The sequence below is a fragment of the Fundulus heteroclitus genome, chromosome 24, assembly GCF_011125445.2.
Source record: "Fundulus heteroclitus isolate FHET01 chromosome 24, MU-UCD_Fhet_4.1, whole genome shotgun sequence".
NCBI lineage: Eukaryota > Metazoa > Chordata > Actinopteri > Cyprinodontiformes > Fundulidae > Fundulus > Fundulus heteroclitus.
In genome coordinates this window covers 9,128,090-9,146,178 of record NC_046384.1, presented here as the reverse complement: position 1 = coordinate 9,146,178, position 18,089 = coordinate 9,128,090, and the positions used below count along the sequence as shown (strand labels likewise).

The 18,089-nt window shown below is 38.6% G+C and overlaps 1 protein-coding gene and 2 long non-coding RNA genes across 3 annotated transcripts in view; all 3 read left to right on the top strand.

Annotated features, from left to right (window-relative positions):
- Nucleotides 1–18,089, top strand: part of LOC105923251 — a 152,977-nt gene that overhangs the window by 70,089 nt on the left and 64,799 nt on the right. The gene's annotated exons all lie outside the window — the stretch shown is intronic.
- LOC118557692 lies at nucleotides 1,382–4,513 on the top strand. Its single transcript, XR_004927940.1, has 3 exons — nucleotides 1,382–1,409; nucleotides 4,334–4,369; nucleotides 4,460–4,513. It is a non-coding gene; the product is annotated as an uncharacterized LOC118557692 (long non-coding RNA).
- On the top strand, nucleotides 9,331–10,814 carry LOC105924078. The gene is made up of 2 exons (XR_004927937.1): nucleotides 9,331–9,431; nucleotides 10,042–10,814. It is a non-coding gene; the product is annotated as an uncharacterized LOC105924078 (long non-coding RNA).

Below are 18,089 nucleotides of genomic sequence, written 5' to 3'. Positions count from 1 at the left end.
TTGAGAGTCAAGCAGAACAAGACCAGGCCTTCAACTTTTAGGGACTCCATTAGCCCAGTGAAGGATCTGGTGGGAAAAACTTTTTTGGATATTTATTTCTGCTTATGACTTGACTAATAGTACAGATGGTTAATGGTAACACTAAAAATCACCAAAATGAGGTGGAGAAACTCAGCTAAAAGCCTCCACCAAGCTTTACCTCCCAGACTAAACACAGTTTAAAGTACAACTAGTTATGTTAGCATGCAAGAAGAAAGCAGAGACTGACAAAGATGTTTCTCTCACTCCTGTTCAGCAAAACCAAGGCGAGTTAGCCTCCAAAGATTAGCATACAAAGTTATGAAAATCTTTAAACTATAGTGCAGGTGTGACTTGAACCCTGGACGACCCCTTCATCTCTTCACCCTCAACCAATTAAAATGCAGAAAAGAATCTGAGATTCTGGGAGGCATGAATACGGTCCAGTCCTCCATAAACATGTAACCTAGTAGCCCTATTCTCAGCAGAAAGCAGAGAGAAAATCATCTCCCCTTTGATACATAAAAACAATAGAAAACATGTTCAGAAAGCAGCTTACAGATAAGTCATTATTTTCTATCTAGCACTCATGTTTCCGCCCCACTGCCCAATACCACCCTGGGCAACTCCCCTTTGTCCCATATTTAAAACCACCCCTGTTTACATACGTTTATTTTATTTATTTTTTTGTAATTTTCTATCTCCTGGTTCTGTTATATGTGGGTGAATCAAAAGGAGCCGGAAAAACAGACGACTTCACACTGTGTATTTAGGCTTTTTGTTCCCAGCAGCATGGAGATTAATTACCATGAATATTTAGTTCAGACTCGTCATGATTTCATTTAAAATATGCATATATTATTAGTAGTAATGATTACTATCACGACCCTCAGGTATTTAACTGTCTCACTCAGAAAGAAACATCCTCTGTGTTACATCATGGTTGACTCTGTGTCTCAGTCAGATTGCCAGTGAATAAAGGTGAAATTAAGAGGCTAAATGTTATTGGCTCAAGTGTCCTTTATTCACCTGTAGATGGACAGGAAGAGAGGAGAAAGACATGCAGTGGTTTGTTCAAATGTGTTGAAATGTTTTATTATTATTGCTATAAATCACATGGTTGTAGTGTGAGCCGCTCATAGCTTGTTTCTCATTGACAGATGATGAAACTTCGCCCAGAGTTAACGAGGAGAAAGATGGTAAGTTTACATTTTCTGCTGGTTGGTAAAGAAAATCCCAGCAAATTCTGAGTAAAGTGAAAAGCTGCAACACAGTGATTGTTTTGATAGGCCAGGATGAGAAGTCAGCATTGAAGTCATCTAGTGAGAAACTAGGAGAACAACACGTGGACTCCAAAGCTAAGGAAATCCAACAGCCCACCAAAGGAACTAGTGAGTAAAGGTTTTTCAGATATTTGTTTCTCTTTGTGACTTATTTAGGCAGTAAGTCTGTAACCATGTGTGGAAAAAGTCAATTTAACCAGTTCAACATAAACTGTGTTGTCCAAAGTCTGCATGAGATGTGAGCAGAGTAGATGGTTTATGCTAACGCTGAGAATCACCAAAATGAGGTGGAGAATCAAAGCTAAAAGCCTCCACCAAGCTTGACCTCCCAGACTAAACACAATTCAAAGTACAACTAGTTATTTAAGCATGTAAGAAAAAAGCAGAGACTGACAAAGATGTTTCTCTCATTCCTGTGCAACAAAAACAAGGCGAGTTAGCCGCCAAAGATTAGCATTAAAAGTTATGAAAATCTTCAAACTATAGCGCATGTGTTGCCTTTATAGTTTTGGAGTTAAATTATCTTCCAGCTCTAAAAAGCATTTCTAATTTCTCCTGCTATGACTCTGCATCAGGCTGCAATGATCAGGAAGGTCCTGGTTTTAGAGAGAGGTCTACCCTCCTACTACATCCAGTACTGGTTCATTCATGACTTTAACCCTGGGTGACCCCTTCTCTCTTCACCCTCAACTAATTAAAATGCAGAAAATATTCTGAGATTCTGGGAGGCATGAATACAGTCCAGTCCTCCATAAACCTGTAACCTAGTAGCCCTATTCTCAGCAGAAAGCAGAGAGAAAATCATCTCTCCTTTGATACATAAAAACAATAGAAAACATGTTCAGAAAGCAGCTTACAGATAAGTCATTATTTTCTATCTAGCACTTATGTTTCCGCCCCACTGCCCAATACCACCCCGGGCAACTGCCCTTATGTCCCATATTTAAATCCACCCCTGTTTACATACGTTTATTTTATTTATTTTTTGTAATTTTCTATCTCCTGGTTCTGTTATATGTGGGTGAATCAAAAGGAGCCAGAAAAACAGACGACTTCACGCTGTGTATTTAGGCTTTTCGTTCCCAGCAGCATGGAGATTAATTACCATGAATATTTAGTTCAGACTCGTCATGATTTCATTTAAAATATGCATATATTAGTAGTAATGATTACTATCACGACCCTCATGTATTTTATTGTCTCACTCAGAAAGAAACTTCCTCTGTGTTACATCATGGTTGACTCTGTGTCTCAGTCAGATAACCAGTGAATAAAGGTGAAATTAAGAGGCTAAATGTTATTGGCTCAAGTGTCCTTTATTGACCTGTAGCTGGACAGGAATAGAAGGGAAAGACATGCAGTGGTTTGTTCAAATGTGTTGAAATGTTTTATTATTATTGCTATAAATCACATGGTTGTAGTGTGAGCCGCTCATAGCTTGTGTCTCATTGACAGATGATGAAACTTCGCCCAGAGTTAACGAGGAGAAAGATGGTAAGTTTACACTTTCTGCTGGTTGGTGAGGAAAATCCCAGCAAATTCTGAGTAAAGTGAAAAGCTGCAACACAGTGATTGTTTTGATAGACCAGCATCAAAAGTCAGCATTGAAGTCATCTAGTGAGAAACTAGGAGAACAACACGTGGACTCCAAAGCTAAGGAAATCCAACAGCCCACCAAAGGAACTAGTGAGTAAAGGTTTTTCAGATATTTGTTTCTCTTTGTGACTTATTTAGGCAGTAAGTCTGTAACCATGTGTGGAAAAAGTCAATTTAACCAGTTCAACATAAACTGTGTTGTCCAAAGTCTGCATGAGATGTGAGCAGAGTAGATGGTTTATGCTAACGCTGAGAATCACCAAAATGAGGTGGAGAATCAAAGCTAAAAGCCTCCACCAAGCTTGACCTCCCAGACTAAACACAATTCAAAGTACAACTAGTTATTTAAGCATGTAAGAAAAAAGCAGAGACTGACAAAGATGTTTCTCTCATTCCTGTGCAACAAAAACAAGGCGAGTTAGCCGCCAAAGATTAGCATTAAAAGTTATGAAAATCTTCAAACTATAGCGCATGTGTTGCCTTTATAGTTTTGGAGTTAAATTATCTTCCAGCTCTAAACAGCATTTCTAATTTCTCCTGCAATACTCTGCATCAGGCTGCAATGATCAGGAAGGTCCTGGTTTTAGAGAGAGGTCTACCCTCCTACTACATCCAGTACTGGTTCATTCATGACTTTAACCCTGGGTGACCCCTTCTCTCTTCACCCTCAACTAATTAAAATGCAGAAAATATTCTGAGATTCTGGGAGGCATGAATACAGTCCAGTCCTCCATAAACCTGTAACCTATTAGCCCTATTCTCAGCAGAAAGCAGAGAGAAAATCATCTCCCCTTTGATACATAATAACAATAGAAAACATGTTCAGAAAGCAGCTTACAGATAAGTCATTATTTTCTATCTAGCACTCATGTTTCTGCTCCACTGCCCAATACCACCCTGGGCAACTGCCCTTATGTCCCATATTTAAAACCACCCCTGTTTACATACGTTTATTTTATTTATTTTTTGTAATTTTCTATCTCCTGGTTCTGTTATATGTGGGTGAATCAAAAGGAGCCGGAAAAACAGACGACTTCACGTTGTGTATTTAGGCTTTTTGTTCCCAGCAGCATGGAGATTAATTACCATGAATATTTAGTTCAGACTCGTCATGATTTCATTTAAAATATGCATATATTAGTAGTAATGCTTACTATCACGACCCTCATGTATTTTATTGTCTCACTCAGAAAGAAACTTCCTCTGTGTTACATCATGGTTGACTCTGTGTCTCAGTCAGATAACCAGTGAATAAAGGTGAAATGAAGAGGCTAAATGTTATTGGCTCAAGTGGCCTTTATTCACCTGTAGATGGACAGGAAGAGAGGGGAAAGACATGCAGTGGTTTGTTAAAATGTGTAGAAATGTTTTATTATTATTGCTATAAATCACATGGTTGTAGTGTGAGCCGCTCATAGCTTGTGTCTTATTGACAGAAGATAAGACTTCACCCAGGGAAGAGGAGACAGATGGTAAGTTTACATTTTCTGCTGCTTGGTAAAGAAAATCCCAGTAAATTCAGAGTAAAGTGAAAAGCTGCAACACAGTGATTGTTTTGATAGACCAGCTTAAGAAGTCAGCATTGAAGTCATCTAGTGAGAACCAAGGAAAATCAGACCAGGACTCCAACCCTGAAGATATCCAACAGCCCACCAAAGGAACTAGTGAGTAAAGGTTTTTCAGATATTTGTTTCTCTTTGTGACTTATTTAGGCAGTAAGTCTGTAACCATGTGTGGAAAAGGTCAATTTAAGCAGTTCAACATAAACTGTGTTGTCCAAAGGCTGCATGAGATGTGAGCAGAGTAGATGGTTTATGCTAACGCTGAGAATCACCAAAATGAGGTGTAGAAACTCAGCTAAAAGCCTCCACCAAGCTTTACCTCCCAGACTAAACACAGTTCAAAGTACAACTAGTTATTTAAGCATGTAGGAAGAAAGCAGAGACTCGCAAAGATGTTTCTCTCATTCCTGTTCAACAAAAACAAGGCGAGTTAGCCTCAAAAGATCAGCATTAAAGTTATGAAAATCTTCAAACTATAGTGCATGTGTTGCCTTTATAGTTTTGGAGTTAAATTATCTTCCAGCTCTAAAAGCATTGCTAATTTCTCCTGCTATGACTCTGCATTAGGCTGCAATGATCAGGAAGGTCCTGGTTTTAGAGGGAGGTCTACCCTCCTACTACATCCAGTACTGGTTCATTCATGACTTTAACCCTGGGTGACCCCTTCGTCTCTTTACCCTCAACCAATAGGGGGTTTTCAGCTGACGTCACGCTCAGGTGACTACTCAGCGCGTCCGCCATATTGGGTGGCAGTCGTTTCGCACCGTTGACCTGCATTGTATGACGCCTTAGGCAGTATTGGAAGTGAACAATGGGGAAAACGTGTTTAATGGTTGGTTGCACGGCCCGTGGAGGTGGAGATCAACGCTTTCTATCGCCTACCAGCCGTAATAGTGAATCAGTGTGAAAAAAAAAAACAGCTGTCTGAACAACGCCGTCACCTATGGCTGACACGGATATCCAGGTCCGATTTGGACGGTGTTAAGCTGGAATACGCCAGAGTCTGCGGTGCTCACTTTGTCACAGGTAATTAACTGTTAAGTATTTAAAACATGTAAGAAGAATATATTAATAATAGGGCTTGGGCGTTATGACTTATTACTTTCCGCGGCTGCCGTGTTGACTGCCTCCGCCGCCTCTACTGCCTATTACTACCGCATACTGTACTCCCTCTCTCAGCCGTGTTTTAATTTGATTAATTTCACCTTAACTTGATTTCAACCATGGTAAACCGTTGCTGTATTGTGGGCTGTAACAGCGCAACACATGATCGCCATGGGAAAAACATAGAAACAGATTAATTTTCCACCGCTTTCCTGCCTGGAGGCGCAACCACGGAGAACAACTGTTAGCGATAACAAAGAGTCGTCGGCTCGCTTGGATCGCGGCTGTAAGTCGACCGAACATAACTTTCCACAGTATCCCGATGTCAATGAGAGTGTGTTCTAAACGTTTGAAACACATAGCAGCAAGTTAAAAGTACATTACATGCGCGAGTGGTTGTTAGCGCTAACGGTTAGCATGTGCTAACCCGGCTGAGCGCAGCTTACCTTTGAACGAGTTACAGAGATAAAGAGATCGTCGGCTCGCTTGGATCGCGGCTGTAAGACCGAACATAACTTTCCACAGTATCCCGATGTCAATGAGAGTGTGTTCTAAACGTTTGAAACACATAGCAGCAAGTTAAAAGTACATTACATGCGCGAGTGGTTGTTAGCACTGGCGGTTAGCAGCTACTAAACTAGCATGTGCCAGCTCGTCTGAGCGCAGCTTACCTTTGAACGAGTTGCTGTGTTCCCACTGTTTGCTGGCTTTATGATCTGCAGCTCCTACCGGCGCCAATACGGTAAATACAACTTAATTTTGCACTGGTCATTGTTCTGCTTAAATAATTAAAGCCGCGAGCGGCGTTGATCGGCCTTGCAGCCAAGCGCCTTCGCGCACCGCCGGCCGTCACATTTGCAACACATTTGCGTCGGATTGTTTACATTTTTACCATCTTATTAAAACTCACCCGTCCACGTATGATGGCGATTTCCTTGATGTACATAACCAGATGTGAACTGGTTGTGAGCCTCTAGATCCTTGTAAGCTCTCATTTCCTCAAGAGTGTGCAGAGGGTTTTCACCGAACACCAGGTAATGCACTATGTCGCCGTGCTCTACATTTGGCCAATCATCTGGATTACGGCTAAACAAGGCACCGTGGAGGGCATACGGGTCCATATGGTCGATCACGGAACATTTCCTCAGATATACGTCCTTATCTGGTCGCTCTAGCGTGCTGGCGTACTTATCCATTCGCGATACGATAATACGTGTAAGACAACTAGAGATAAGGAAGTGTGCCACCCAATATGGCGGACCGGAAGTTGGCCAGTGACGTCAGTGAAAACACCCTATTAAAATGCAGAAAAGAATATGAGATTCTGGGAGGCATGAATACGGTCCAGTCCTCCATAAACCTGTAACCTAGTAGCCCTATTCTCAGCAGAAAGCAGAGAGAAAATCATCTCTCCTTTGATACATAATAACAATAGAAAACATGTTCAGAAAGCAGCTTACAGATAAGTCATTATTTTCTATCTAGCACTTATGTTTCCGCCCCACTGCCCAATACCACCCCGGGCAACTGCCCTTATGTCCCATATTTAAATCCACCCCTGTTTACATACGTTTATTTTATTTATTTTTTGTAATTTTCTATCTCCTGGTTCTGTTATATGTGGGTGAATCAAAAGGAGCCAGAAAAACAGACGACTTCACGCTGTGTATTTAGGCTTTTTGTTCCCAGCAGCATGGAGATTAATTACCATGAATATTTAGTTCAGACTCGTCATGATTTCATTTAAAATATGCATATATTATTAGTAGTAATGATTACTATCACGACCCTCAGGTATTTCACTGTTTCACTCAGAAAGAAACATCCTCTGTGTTACATCATGGTTGACTCTGTGTCTCAGTCAGATTGCCAGTGAATAAAGGTGAAATTAAGAGGCTAAATGTTATTGGCTCAAGTGGCCTTTATTCACCTGTAGATGGACAGGAAGAGAGGAGAAAGACATGCAGTGGTTTGTTCAAATGTGTTGAAATGTTTTATTATTATTGCTATAAATCACATGGTTGTAGTGTGAGCCGCTCATAGCTTGTGTCTCATTGACAGATGATGAAACTTCACCCAGAGTTAACGAGGAGAAAGATGGTAAGTTTACATTTTCTGCTGGTTGGTAAAGAAAATCCCAGCAAATTCTGAGTAAAGTGAAAAGCTGCAACACAGTGATTGTTTTGATAGACCAGCATCAAAAGTCAGCATTGAAGTCATCTAGTGAGAAACTAGGAGAACAACACGTGGACTCCAAAGCTAAGGAAATCCAACAGCCCACCAAAGGAACTAGTGAGTAAAGGTTTTTCAGATATTTGTTTCTCTTTGTGACTTATTTAGGCAGTAAGTCTGTAACCATGTGTGGAAAAAGTCAATTTAACCAGTTCAACATAAACTGTGTTGTCCAAAGTCTGCATGAGATGTGAGCAGAGTAGATGGTTTATGCTAACGCTGAGAATCACCAAAATGAGGTGGAGAATCAAAGCTAAAAGCCTCCACCAAGCTTGACCTCCCAGACTAAACACAATTCAAAGTACAACTAGTTATTTAAGCATAAGAAAAAAGCAGAGACTGACAAAGATGTTTCTCTCATTCCTGTGCAACAAAAACAAGGCGAGTTAGCCGCCAAAGATTAGCATTAAAAGTTATGAAAATCTTCAAACTATAGCGCATGTGTTGCCTTTATAGTTTTGGAGTTAAATTATCTTCCAGCTCTAAAAAGCATTTCTAATTTCTCCTGCTATGACTCTGCATCAGGCTGCAATGATCAGGAAGGTCCTGGTTTTAGAGAGAGGTCTACCCTCCTACTACATCCAGTACTGGTTCATTCATGACTTTAACCCTGGGTGACCCCTTCTCTCTTCACCCTCAACTAATTAAAATGCAGAAAATATTCTGAGATTCTGGGAGGCATGAATACAGTCCAGTCCTCCATAAACCTGTAACCTATTAGCCCTATTCTCAGCAGAAAGCAGAGAGAAAATCATCTCCCCTTTGATACATAATAACAATAGAAAACATGTTCAGAAAGCAGCTTACAGATAAGTCATTATTTTCTATCTAGCACTCATGTTTCTGCTCCACTGCCCAATACCACCCTGGGCAACTGCCCTTATGTCCCATATTTAAATCCACCCCTGTTTACATACGTTTATTTTATTTATTTTTTGTAATTTTCTATCTCCTGGTTCTGTTATATGTGGGTGAATCAAAAGGAGCCGGAAAAACAGACGACTTCACGCTGTGTATTTAGGCTTTTTGTTCCCAGCAGCATGGAGATTAATTACCATGAATATTTAGTTCAGACTCGTCATGATTTCATTTAAAATATGCATATATTATTAGTAGTAATGATTACTATCACGACCCTCAGGTATTTCACTGTTTCACTCAGAAAGAAACATCCTCTGTGTTACATCATGGTTGACTCTGTGTCTCAGTCAGATTGCCAGTGAATAAAGGTGAAATTAAGAGGCTAAATGTTATTGGCTCAAGTGTCCTTTATTCACCTGTAGATGGACAGGAAGAGAGGAGAAAGACATGCAGTGGTTTGTTCAAATGTGTAGAAATGTTTTATTATTATTGCTATAAATCACATGGTTGTAGTGTGTGCCGCTCATAGCTTGTGTCTCATTGACAGAAGATAAGACTTCACCCAGGGAAGAGGAGAAAGATGGTAAGTTTACATTTTCTGCTGGTTGGTAAAGAAAATCCCAGTAAATTCAGAGTAAAGTGAAAAGCTGCAACACAGTGATTGTTTTGATAGGCCAGCTTAAGAAGTCAGCATTGAAGTCATCTAGTGAGAAACTAGGAGAACAACACGTGGACTCCAACCCTGAAGAAATCCAACTGCCCGCTATAGGAACTAGTGAGTAAAGGTTTTTCAGATATTTGTTTCTCTTTGTGACTTATTTAGGCAGTAAGTCTGTAACCATGTGTGGAAAAACTCAATTTAACCAGTTCAACATAAACTGTGTTGTCCAAAGTCTGCATGAGATGTGAGCAGAGTAGATGGTTTATGCTAACGCTGAGAATCACCAAAATGAGGTGGAGAATCAAAGCTAAAAGCCTCCACCAAGCTTTACCTCCCAGACTAAACACAGTTCAAAGTACAACTAGTTATTTAAGCATGTAAGAAAAAAGCAGAGACTGACAAAGATGTTTCTCTCATTCCTGTTAAACAAAAACAAGGCGAGTTAGTCGCCAAAGATTAGCTTTAAAAGTTATAAAAATCTTCAGACTATAGTGTGTGTGTTGCCTTTATAGTTATGGAGTTAAATTATCTTCCAGCTCTAAAAAGTGTTGCTAATTTCTCCTGCTATGACTCTGCATCAGGCTGCAATGATCAGGAAGGTCCTGGATTTAACCGTTGTGGCTTCAATAACTGTACATTTCCCATTAAATGGTGTTCAGGAGTCTCCTCTGTCAAACAGTGTTTCACTCGTGTGTCTATTAATAATTCTTGTTTCTTTTCATAGAGAATACATCAGAGACGCCAAGTGGTCCAGAAACATCTGAAGAAGATTCTGCAGTCCAGGACCAAAGCTGAAACAGTCTTCATCTGTGTGTGGAACTGCTGTGGGCCGGTCCTCTCTGGGAAGACGTGACGGACCTCAAAGCTGTTTAACCTGCAGCTATCTAGTATTTATTAGATGAGCTGACATTTCAAATGTTTGAACAGAACTGACAGCAACGATCTTCTGCAGAGGGACATGTGTCTCCATCTCAGCAGCAAGTTGAGGAAGCAGTGAAACATCTGCTGTCAGGAGAGATGAACATGACTGGATGAACGCAAATACTAAATGACCAAAGATGCCTGACTCTAATTGTGTCTTCATGTTTCTTTTAACTTTTTAAAAATACAACAGCAGTAAATTATAAGGTTTATCTGATCAAATCTTTCTCATTATGAGTTGGATAAACTGTTTGTCAGTGGATCAGCAGCAACCAACTTTCATCAGAAACCTTTGCACAAAGCAAGTTATTCATGTAAACATTAACTTGTTCTGTGGTTTTATTGCTGTAATGTCTTTGTATTTATATTGTTGTACATATTTGTGTGTTGGAGTCTTAAAGCATATTTTCATATCAGAAACACCATGAGCTCAGTGTTTCTCAACCTTTAGTTGGGATATTATTTATAAATCAAGACAACAGCCTATTTAAGGCTCTGTATTCTAATGTGTTGCTGCTGGATATTAGGGAAATGTTTTTGTTTTACTCTGGAGAATTAAAACTCTTTATGGTGCCAGATGATCTGAGAGACTTGAATTCCAGCAGTTGATGCAACATATGCCCAGAGATTGACTTTAAATCTTAAACTGCATCTTTTTATCCCCAAAGACCAACATGCTTTTGAGGACAGATAAAGTTTTTTATAACTGTAAATTGAGGACTAACCGAGCTCTGATAAACCTATTTAAAGTTATTTGTGAGCGTTCTTGGTTGGCATGTGGCAGCTGAATTCACTCTTTCCCCACCAGGGGGCAGCAGAGACCACTTGTTACGACACTGAAGTTTGTTTTTGACATGAAAAATGAATTAAAATGAGAAAGAAATGTGCTGACTGTGAATATGTCTGTCATTTTTTGGAGCCTCTAACTTCAGTTCTCGGGAACAGAAATACCTTTGTACTTGTCCCTGGTCCATCACACCTGGATCAGGTACAGAGGTCTGCTAATGATTGGAATATTTGAAGCAAAGATTCTCCATAGTCACCATGTGTTAATGTGAAATTTATTTTTGGCCACTCGGGCTGAGAGTACACATAAAAAAAACAGGCAAAGTTTAAGGGTTACAGTGGTTTTTTTTCTCATAATAGCGCTCAAAAGATTAAAAAAATTAAAAAGATGAAGTTTAAAAGTTTGTATTAACTACTTGTCCTTCATGAGCCACGGATAACAGGTAATAATGAGGTAATAAGGTGCTTTTGTTTAATGATTTGAGGCTTTATTTACAGAAATGTACATTTAAATATTGTGGAGATAATAGTGTGCAGTAGGCAGTAACAGTGGGGTGATTTTCACCTACACACCTACTGCCAGATCGTACTGTAATTATTGTAGGTGTGAATCTGAAATTCAGCTGAACACAGAGTTATGTTGAAAATGGCTTTATAGTAAATGCTGAATGCAGAAGCAGACCAGGAGTTGCAGGTGAAACCACTCAACCTGAAAACACCACAGTGGCAGAGCACGACTGAGGTGACGCAACAATCTGGCAGGTATATGAAGGCTAGGGAACAGGTGAGCAGAGTAAACACTGATTAGTGGCAGCAGGTGGAGTCCAGAACAAACCAAACTAAATCATGACACCACTTTTGTTTTGGATGCTGAAAATCTAAGTCCCCATTCTAATGCCCAGGATTCTACTTTGTGTAATGTCTCTTGTAGTTTTTCTTTTATTAATACATTTCTTCCCCTCTTCTAAATAACCTCATCATCAGCAAACAATGAGACTCCCATAGACGTACCTATATCAGGTAAAATGTCATTGATCATTGTATTAAATGACACAGGACTAATTATACTGCCTTGAGGTATACCATTTTCTACTTGATAACATGAACTTAATTCTCTGCATTTTCTAACACTAATACTTCTTTCAATTAGGAAATTTCTTATCCACCTATACATTTCACCTTCAACCCATCTGTTTTGTTTTAATCAATAATCCTTTCCATAACATGTCATATGCCTTCTCCACATCTAGAAATATTGCCATTACACTTTGTTTATTAACTTGAACATTTTATGTTCGAAACAAAGCTGGATCTAAAGTGCTTCCATTCCAAAAAAAGTAGAAAACAAACAAAACAACTGGACTTGTTTTCCGTAGTTGAAGACGTTTCGCTTCCTCTCCAGGAAGCTTTCTCAATTGAAAAGGTCTAGAGTAATGTGGAGCATCAAGCTTTATACTGCTGCCAAACAAAGGCCTTGTAATGGCTTAGATAACATGCAAATACAACCGAAACAGGTCCACCACTTAGTAATGGGCGGTCGTTAAAGTCATTAAGCCAGCAGATTGAACCGAAACTGGTCCACTCCTCTGTAACGAGGAGTAGTTAGGGTTGTTATTGGCTTGGCTTACAGGAACAATGTTTTGATCACCCGAATGAGGATGAGAATTGAGGTGATGATTGGCTGGAATTAATCCTATAGCTGGATTGTAGGTTTTTGAGAGTTGGAACCTAAGGCCTCCTCCTCTGTTTAAGGTTGTTTTTTCTCTCTTAACGTAGATGGCTTCCTTCACACCCCTTTCAAACCATCTGTCTTCTTTGTCCAAAATGTGAACATTTTGATCCTCATTAGGACTCTTTTGGTTGAGAAATCTTCCTGGAGAGGAAGCGAAACATCTTCAACTACGCAAAGCAAGTCCAGTTCCTTTGTTTTTTTTACTTTTTTTGGTATGACCATGACCTGGATGACTGAGAATCTTCACCAGCATAAAGTGCTTCTACATTTCTAAATCAAAGCTGATAACATTTAATTTTCTTCTTAGATTCTAATAAATATTCTAGTTTGTAATTTGTCAATTTTTCTATAATTTTACCCAAATAAGATGTGAGAGCTACTGGCATATATCTAAATTAGGAGCTTTTTCAGGTTTACATATTGGGACAATAATGGCTTCCTTCCATTTGTTTGGTAATTTTCCTTCCTCACATACCTTGTTATGTAATACTAACTATGTTTTTCTTAAATCAGTAAGATTGTTCAGCAAGCAATAACTGATTTAATTATTGTCTGAAGTTATTTTCCTAGATTAATTTAAAGCCTTATTTAATTTTGTCAAAGCAAATTTCATATTAATTGCAACCTCATCCTCTTTATTCTGAAGTATACCAATATATCTCTTTAATGTTATTTCACGTCCTCTTCTTCTTTAATATTAAGATTCTCTTTACTTGTATCTTTGCAAATGTTTTTGCTAATAATTCAGATTTAATTTTGTTATCCATTAAATTTTAATTATCGTTCATGATTGGGGAGAAATAATCTTTTGAACAACCAGACATTTTTTTAGTACCCCAAACTGTCTAATGGTGTATTTTTACTCAATGATTCACAGTACTTTCTCTAATAATCCCATTTAGCATTCAATATTACACCCGCCTGTTTCCTTTTATAGTAAATAAGTTTTGATGTTTTTACAAGCCTTATTCTGCTGTTTCATTGCTGCCTCTGGTGTCCTCCATGGTGATAATTTCTTCTTTTTTGTTTCCACCACCTTTAGGAATAGATTCTGTTTTTTGCTGCATCATTCATACTTTTACTAATAACATAATTTTGTTCATTTATTTAATTTGTTTAAATCTAGAGTGGTTAAATTACTCGTTACTTTAAACTTATTCCAGTCTGCTTTGTCAAATTTCCGATTCGCCTCTATTTCTATCAGTGTTCCCTCTGTGTCTGTGAATATTTGTAATATTTGTGGCCCATTTTACCAAAGCAAAAGTTGTAGTGTGATCAACATGAGGTGCTTTTATGTGTGCTGTGAGTTTGGTGACACTACCTCATGTTAGAGTGTACTTATTACTTATTTAAATGATAAAACATCATTGTTAAATGAAAGCCCTTTATCCAAAGCTATTTGACTGAAAGAGCAACCTGATATTCATAATAGAGCAAAAGGAATTTCACTGGATATTTGGCTATTTAGGCTATATGTTTAAGAAATTCCTCAAATAATAATAAAAAAAGGTAATATTTTCCAATCTAAGAAACGTATGAAAAACGTGAGATCACATACACATGAAAGGATTTTGATGACACTACATCTGTTGGTGACGCCACAGAATATTTCTCTATCATATTTCCGGTGTTGCAATTTTTTCGGCCCCTCCCTGCTCATGAAGGACAAGCCCGGTTTTGTGGAAGCAATGCTCTGCGGATACGTTTTTGATCTGCAAAAGCCGAATTCGTGATTATCTTTTTAACTTTAAAATATACTTGCAGTTTGGGTTTTTTTTCCGGGCAAGGCTTGATCTCCACTTCACTTTCACTTTAAAATATCTGTGGCCCATCTTCCTAAAGTAAGAGTTGTAGTATGATCCAGGTGCGGTTAAGTATGTGTTCTACGAGTTTGGGGGCACTACAATTATCTATAGTGTAGTTATTGGTGATTATATGCTTATAACAACAATTAAAATATTTCAAAAATAGAGTTAAGCACATCTTCCCAAAGTAAGAGTTGTAGTATTAACCAGATGAGGTTATCTATATGTTCTAGGAGTTTGGTGGCAGTACAAAGATCTATAGTGTAGTTATTGCTCATTTTATACTTATTCTAATAATACAATATGGAAAAGTGTAGGTGTTGTTTATCTGAATGATAAAATCAGATTAAAATGAAAGCCATTTATCCAAAGCTATTTGATTTATAGAGCAAAAAGTTTTTTTAATGGATTTCTTTTGTATCCTACGCCTAGCAAAGGGGACTTTAATTAATATTTTTGCCATTTAGGCTTTTGGGAAATTCAAAAAATTTTTTTTATTATTTTCCAATCTAATAAATGTAGTATGAAAGACGTGAGATCAGATACACAAATTAATTTGAGGATAATCCACCTCTCCTTGGTGACGCTGTTGAATATTTATCTATGATTATTCTTCTGGTGTAGCAACTTGCAGACGGTCCCTAAGCATCTGCGGACCAGTGAACTCTGCACAAAGTCCAATGTAATTCTCGCGCAAGGTGGGAGACTCGTCTTGAGGAAACTATGGTTGTAGCTCACTGTTTACCTTGCTGTGGTTGCAGAGAGGTGTCGATTTAGAAGAAAGTATCCGCCGACGAAAAGCTGAATCTATAAATATCTTTCTAACTTTAAGAAATACTTGCAGCTTTTTTTTTTTTTTTTTTTTTTTTTCGAGCAAGGCTTGATCTCCACTTCACTTTCACTGCGACCCGAGGTTCCTCCCTTTTGAACTTCGTCATTTCCCTCCACCAGGTGCTGCTGACAATCATCCAGTCGGCAGGAATTGGCATTTTTGTCATCGGGATTTTTCCAGGTACCAATCATGCTGTTTCTGCCGGCTCGATCAGCGCTGTTGGTCCTTTTCTTCACGGCTAAAGCACTCTGTGGTGAGTATGAAAATGAAACATAGTCCCTATAGGGCTACTGTTTATCTTGATTTATTTATGCGTGTTTGTGGTTAAGAAAAAATAAGTGAAATTAGGGCTGGAGGATAATTCAATAACACATATTGATCGATAGATGTATATCGATGATAGGCTAGAATGCAAAAGGAAGGAAAACTATTATTCTATTGAACTTTTTATTGACACTTTTTTTCTACATGTAGGTTAATATTATAGCCTTCACATCCTCCCAACCAATCACAACGCAGACCCAGGAATTCTCCGCCCTCTTAGCTCCGCTCCCTTTAAAGAGTTCAAAGAGCAGGCGTTTGTTTTTTTATTTTTTTAAAACTTGTAGTTTTAGTTGAATAAGGGGTTGAGTTTGAATTCAGTGTTTATGGGTTCTTTATCAAAAAAATAGGTCGCTAACCAAGAGCATAAAATGGCCAGGGCTGCACTTAAAATATGTTTTGAATTTGTTGATAATTGTCGATATTGATCAATATGATTTCTGTTTTATTGATATGCTTCTTTTCTATACCATCGAGCCCTAAGTGAATGTCATTATTTTAGATAAAACTTAAAAAAAAAAAGTTCTGTGAAGAGCTTAAGGCATCTTTTTAGAAGGACTATGGTGTAACACCAGGGGCGTAGCCAGAATATTTTTTACTGGGGTGGCCAGCATGGGGCACAAAGCTAGCGAGGGGTGGACAAGAATAGAAAACACTTTACAAATTATATACACTACACGACCCAACCACTTCCTGCTTCACAACACTTAACGGGAATGAGCAGGGTTAGAAAATAGCTGATGGTAATACACCTGTATAGATAAAATAATCAAGTCAAATCCTTGTTCACACAAATGTACTTTATTTAAAGTTCAAAAACAGATATTGGTCACAAAAACCAATTCATTTTCAAAAAGTGATTTAGTGTCAGAAGCAAAGCCATTAGTGGTGAGAGGATTGCTGCTGTTAGTCAGTGACCCGTTGTGTATATATATTTATCATTTACCAAAGTAAGATGATAAATACACAAAGCCCTCAAGTGAAAGGGAATAGGATGGAATATAAAATAAATCTACATATTTTAATAATAATAGGTCTTTATCTTAAGCGGGCTGGTCTGAGGCATGAAACTCCAGGGTTGAGAATGATCCAGCCCCAAACGCACCTCTTTTCAGCAATTGGCTGTGGGGCGAGGAGAAATCAGGTTTTCTCTGAGGAAATCCAAGAGCGATGACATTAATATTAAGGACCACTATGAACAGAGTGGGTCAAAACGAAATACAATTTCATTTTTTTCAAATTGGAACCACGGCTAAACGGTGAAAAAACAGACACTTCAGCTTTCTATACCCAGACGATATGAGATCCATATATTTATCGAGGATTTCTCTCATTTCACACTGAAAGCTTTTAAGTTTTGTCTCTGAATTGTCCATCTGTCCACCTCATACGGTACAGGGCAGCGGCTGCCGGCCTGTTTTTTTGTAATAAGACTCAAAGCACCCGGGGGGAGAAGTGGGGTGCTTTTGAATAGGTGCTATACGAATAAGTTTAATACGTTCTATTCAGCCTCTCCCGACAGATTTATGTGGCGCATTTGCAATCTAGCGTCTAGAGGGAACAACACGTGTTTTCCGACACTCCCTTGGGCAGATCTCATCTAAAAAGTAGGAAAAACTCAGAGCTAGCCCAAACATCCCTGCTACAGCGCAGGGTTGTTTCAGTAATTTGTTGTCATGATTTGACTCAGGGTAAAGACTTCCTTGCTTTATAAAACGGAGAAGCCCGTGTATGCAGGAGTTTACCCAGAACTTACTCTGGATTTCCACTAACCTGGCTTTGTGAAATGAGGCCATGGTGATCTTTAGTGTGGGCAGAAAAATTTCTTCCTCCCCACAGAAAGAACAGACCCAGTAAAATCTGTAGGGTTTTTAAAGCTAGTTAGACAAAATGCTTGAATATCTTCATTTGTTTATTTGATGCAGTGATTTAAAGTTGATCAGAACTTTTAAATAGTAGAAATGTACAAAAAATGGTGTTTCATTTTGTTAGTAATAATACCTGCAGACTTGACTTTGTTTAGGGGTGTGAAGAAAAACCTAAAAGTTATTTAGATCTATAAAGTAGATTTAACAGAAAGGGGTGAACCCAGTAAAGCTGCTCAGTCACAGAAAGAGGAAAAAAAATCACATGAAGGAGTGAAAATATTGTTGTTTTTCATTCACAGCTGATCCAATCTACAAAACAGTTGGTGACTCTGTTGTCCTGAATCCTGGTCAGTCATTTGATTCCATTAGAAGCGTAACCTGGAAACAAGAACCGGACTTCGCCTTGGAGTGGGACGGACCAAGCGTTATTTGTTACAGAGATTTTAAAGGTAAGGTAACTTGTGACTGGAGCATAAAGTTTTGTAAAACCTGAAACCCTGCAGATTC